Here is a 6,000-nt window from a genome sequence, read left to right as displayed (position 1 = left end):
CACGAATCCAGATGTGTTGGTCAAGATCAAGTCTTCCAGTTAGAACGTGTGTGCCGGGTGAGATTGTGGGTTTAAATAGTGAGTGGGCGGAGTTCACTGCTGAAGTGCAGAAGGTGCAGTAACCTTATGGACTCCCCTGCTGGGAATATCCGCTTCACTAACCATAACCCTCTAACAAAATAAAATTTAAAAAAAAAAAAAAAAAACATAAAATGAAAGATTTTTAACCAAAGTTAAACACAGACACCAAAACCAATCATTTTACTATAAGAGATAAAGTAAGCATATTCACGTAATGCCATGAAGCGTATTAAGTTTGGTTAAACTCACAATTCACTTTAAAGTCTCTGGACTATTACAGAAATGTTGTAGTGACATATGTACAATAAAAGACCCCTGTACTATGGAGACCAAACACATTAAGAAACAATAAGGTTTCCCAATTTTCCCAATTTAACCCTGACAGCACAGGATGAGATACATGATAACATTAATAGCAATCATCAGCAAGTGCTTTTAGCTATCACAACCAGACATCTGCATACTTCGGAAAGTGGCCCTTATTTTCATGAATTTCGCAAGCAGTTTGTCATCCAGACCAAACCTTCCTCCTGTCTCTTATCATCACATGTGTTTAATATAGATAGAAAGAGATGCAGGAATCAGCGCAGAAGTGCCAGAAGTTTGGTGTAAAGTCACACCTACAGTTTCATTATGAAGTCATTGATGAATTTCCTGCAGTGGTTCTTTCCTCTTGAGCAATAGAACCTTTATTTAGATGCATATTAATTAAGGAGTAGTAACAGAGATGGAGAGGTTTAATCAGGCTTGATCTAACTCTAGAGGGCAGGCAGGTCTTAACAGGTATCTTACTACTCTGTTGAATGAGTCAGATAAATCCTATGTCGCATGCTTCCAACCTGTTAATGAGGATTTTTGTACTTTGTCCAAGTTTCCACCCTCTTTTTGACTTTGTTAATAAGAAGACACGCTAGTAACCCATATACCTGATGTTGCCGCAAATGCAATTGCGCAACATTTATTTCCCAGAAAGCCAGTCAAGCGGGCAGTCACTAGTTGGCTGGACACCTTTCATGGCTATGCATGCATTTACAAGAGGAACAGCAACAGAGACACAACAAGCAAAATGGAGTCTCCATGAGCAATGTAACGGGTGTAATGTTTGTTATTTCTCTTTTTGCTGATGTAGAAATCATCACAGGGTCATAACTTCTAAATAAACATCAGTATCCCTTACTGTTGCCCCACAACAAGAAGGTCGCGGGGTATGGTTCCCAGGCCTGGGGCCTTTCTGTGCAGAGTTTACATGTTCTCCCTGTGCCTGTGTGGGTTTCCTCCGGGTGCTAGAGTGTCCTCCCACTTTAAGGGTGACTCTAAATTGTCCGTAGGTCTGAGTGTTGGTCTCTGTCGGTCTCTGTGTTGGCCCTGTGATGGACTGGCGACCTGTCCAGGGTGTACCCTGCCCCTCGCCTAATGTGAGCTTGGATTGGCTCCAGCACCCCCACGGCGGATAAATGCTAAATGATCTGCCTGTTGTGCAATAATTCTCACAAAACTCACAATTCTGTGCTTTGTGCCACACCATTATTACTCAGGATTGTAGCTTCAGGATGTCACGTAATCCCCACCTCGTGTGCGATGTGAAGCTTTGTGTGAGCTATATATGCTCAGACAGATTTGCTACTGACTGTTGCCAACTTCTCACCTTCACCAATATCGTCTTACCGCTCAGCCCTGCTCAAGCCTTTCTTTGATCCTCTCTATTTGCTTCAAACATAGTTTGCAGTAGTTATAATATGATCACAGTTAGTGCAACATCACAGCCTTAGAATGACACGCTACATGAATCCAGGTTTGGATGAAAAAAAAAACTTTAGACTCTGCTTTAGCTTCACTTTCATAAGCCAAGTTAGATTATTTTAAAAATGCATTCGCACCATTTTTTATTCTTAAAAATTAAACCCTCACAGCAATGTTATCAGCTGACCTTAAAGGGGACCCATTTTGAATATTTCTTATTTATTCTTTCAGTGACCTTTTCCGACACTCTGTGGTCGTCATTGATTTAGCAGCAATGGCATAATGAAATCCCCCCTACAGACAGCTGACAGGAGCTCATTTATCACTCAGACTGGGCTGTGAAAACAGGTCATCCTGACCAATTCTGACCTGCTTCTGTAATTAATGAACATGAGTGCGTACACTGGGCAGTTGCCAGTGTGGCACAAGATAGTTTTAGAAGAGCCTCCATCTATCAAGTTTTGACACTTGACTGAAAATGTTGTTTGGTAGTCAACTGATTAGAGAGCAGAGGGACCTTTGCTTGATCGTCTCCTCGTGTTTTGGTCATTGTGGATCTTTGAATGGGTGATGCTGGGCCACAGTCTGCTTTAAGGGCTGTGTAAACAATTCAAATAAACTGGTTTCCAACTGACCAGAATGAAGGAAATTCTCTCACTGTTTGAGGTCCTATACGCACATTTTTCTGTTTCTTATCTTCAGTGTTGGTATCCATAGGAAAATATATATGTTATTTATCAATTTTGTCTCTGGATCTGTCAGCCTCTCTTCTATGACCAAATTGATTTATTTATGTATTTTTCAGCTTTTCCATGTTCGGGATCGCCACAGCAGATCAGCTCTGCAATTTGTATGGTTGATATGGCTGCAGTTTATAAGCCGGATGCCCTTCCTTTCACAACCCTCCTCATTTCTCTGGGCTTGGGACAGGCACATGGACTGGTTGTGGCAGGGGGTTTAAACCTGCATGCAAAACATGCACTCTACCACCGAGCCATTTCAGGTAGGCTAAGAGCGTTTCCCTGTGGACCGAGGCCTTTGATACTTTCATCGTATTAATATAGAACCTAGACCTGACTTATAATCAAAAATCATATGGAGATCCACCTTTAGATGATGTTAAAATCAGTAACATCTACCTTTAGACCGTACGTAGTATCAAGAAGAAGGAAGGAAAGGAATAAATTATGATAACACAGGATAATAAAGGAGTGTCCCTTTTTCCTGGCATCATCTTGTAAACAGTGCTGGGAAAGAACTTTCATGACGATTGATGATTTGGATGCACCAACCCTGTAAGTTTTTGCACTAAACCTCTTCAGACTGTGTTCACATCGTGCTATAATTGTGTTGGGGTGTTGTTGCGAAAAGGCACATCAACAGCTTGGCCCTGGAGCATCCTGACTCTGAAATGATACAAAAAAATCAATCAGGATGTGACCTGAAGTGGGTGAAGTGAAGGATTTCATATACAATCCGCATGCACCTGCAGGTTTAAGTAGGACCTATGGCACCTCTGTGAGACTATCTGGCTTTTATTGTTTGTAAGGGAAGCTGATTCATCTAAATATCCAAACAGCTCAGGAGCATGTATTTACATTCTTGCTGAAGAGTAAATGCTCTCTCCAAGTTATCTTATCTGCTTTGTTCTTTCCTGTTTTCTTCTATTTTTTTATTGTACCACTTTATTCAGATATGATCTGTTTTTGAACTGTTTTTTTTACAAAGATTTATTATTATGTTTTTTACGTCTGTTTTTATTTGTCCTTTATTTGTCTGAGTCAGTTCCGTTTGCTGGGACAATGTTTGTAGTCTACTGATTGCTGCCCCCTAGTGAAACTCCTGCCACATCATCTGTCCAGCAGCTTCTGCTGAGAGTGTGTTAAGATGCATGCCACAAGGGCCAGTTTGAGTTAACCTCCAAAATGCAAAATAAATATCATGTACCATTATATTTGGACAATGATAATAAACAGAGTATCTTGGGCACCGTCTTGGATTATGAAATAACTGTTGCAGAATTCGCCATTAAATCACTCTGAATTTGGAGACATTACCTAACTTTTGTGTTGTTAGTATCTTCTTGGCTGCTTCACTGACCCTTTTGTTTGTTTGAGATATAGTGTACAACTGGATATTTTTTTTAAAGGCTTGTTGTCTCAGTCCGAGTGCTCTCAGTCAAGTTTGTTTGGGATGGCTGCTTACCAGTGCAGCGATGTGTGGGAGGAGGGAGCTAACAGGACAGCGTTTGTGCCAGAAACCATGGATTGGATTTCACTGTGGGAAAGTTAATGGCAAAGGACAAAAAATGGCTGATAAAAACTTAACTCGTAATCTTTACTTTTTTCATGTTTCATTTGTGTGTGTTTCATCTGCATAACCATTTATTTATCAATTTCAAACATTTACAAACCATAGATAGGAGCTTTATTCTAAAGTAATATCAAAGCTCCATTTTGACAGTTATACATGGTAAATTATTTTAAGATTAATCAATTGTAGGCATCAACTTAATTTTGATAATTACTGAGCATACACCAAGCACTAAAAACTATGTTATTACTTGCTTATAGTTGTTTATTTATGATTTAGAACATATTACAAGCCATTTCTGAAAGCCTTGTTGCCTGAAGCCTTGTTGTAAACTGGTATCAATAAATGGTTTTCCTAGTCTGGTGTGGAAGGCATAAACATTGACCTTAGTGCCTTTCCATGAACTGTACGCTTAATTGTGGATAGGATCTCTGCAGCTAGGGGTCAGCTTCTGATATTATGACAGAATATCAATGCACATGAGATTGGAACAAAATATTCAACTACCACAATTGGTATAATTTCATGTTCAAAAACCTTTGGCCATAGAGTGGACTTCAATGGTCTGCTAAGGGTAACTTCAGCAAGTTGGGTGTCTTTCGACAGAGGGTTAATACAATACAATACCAGCTGCTCAAATGAGATACCAATTTACAATGAGATGGATCATGCATTGTGTGTTTATCAGAGTGTACATGTGAACCTTGCTCATGCTCTGCATTGCATGCATGCATTTATACAACAATAACTGTCAAGTTCCCCTTCCCCCTCCCAGCTTTCCTGTCTCTCCATGCTCAATGGCCCACAGAGTGATCAAAACTATGATTACAGTGTGTCACCAATATCACAACCTGATGCTTTTAAAGGACAGTCCCCATAAAATCCTTTCTAATCAAATGTGATGAAGAAGTGCTGTCAGTCAAATCACACTTACTGAGACAGATATTGTCATAGATTAGTTAAAAATTTAATATTTAATATTACAGAGATGATTTGAAACTTAAATTTTCTTTGACTTTAGAGGAATCGATAATTCTGGCATTTGACATGAGTGGAGTGCAGCATAAAATTCATAAAGGGAAGATAACTAGTCACAGGGGAAGGACTGGGCCTTGTGTAAATACTTCTATAATGTCTTGTGAAACTATATTGACCCTTTTCAAACAATGAGCACAACAGTAATGATGTCATGGTGATGTTATCGGCATTAACTAGGCTTGTGGTTCGAAATAAAAAATCTATAACAGAAGGCTTGCATTACAAACCTTGGGTAATGAGTTTGTAAGATTACAGCATTTACTTTATAGGGATACCTTAAATATAAGTCAGCTGTATTGTGGAAGTGTAGGATTTCAGAGATGGATGTCATCATCATCATCACCGCATCACCATTTGAATCATACAAGACCTCACTCATTCACGAAAAAGAAATACTGAATTATCAAAGCACCCAATAAGTGCTAGATAACTCACGTCATTTTTTTCGAATGAATCTTAAAATACAATACATTGCTCATTATGTCATAGCATAGGAGGCCAAACAAATATGTGACTCTGATTAACTTTTCTGTCAGTGATCATCTTTCCAGGCTGTTATAGGTAAAAACACATTTGCTACAAATCCACAGAGACAGGAGTTTACTGTAAACACGGTGTTATGCCACATTTGTTCTGCCTATGTAAAAATGGGGGGTTTCCATTTACATCAGGGACAGGAGAGAGAGGTTTGTGTGTTTCTATATGACTTGTCATCCAACCACCAGTAGTGTAGTAACAGTGGCAATCTGTAAAAAGTCCCTGTGTTTTTGAAACACAGGAGAATTGAAACTAATGAATGAAATGACTGCTTAATGAAGTGTTTTCATG

Source organism: Echeneis naucrates, chromosome 23, assembly GCF_900963305.1.
Source record: "Echeneis naucrates chromosome 23, fEcheNa1.1, whole genome shotgun sequence".
NCBI lineage: Eukaryota > Metazoa > Chordata > Actinopteri > Carangiformes > Echeneidae > Echeneis > Echeneis naucrates.
The sequence above is the reverse complement of the archived record's forward strand: the minus strand, read 5'-3'. Positions refer to the sequence as shown.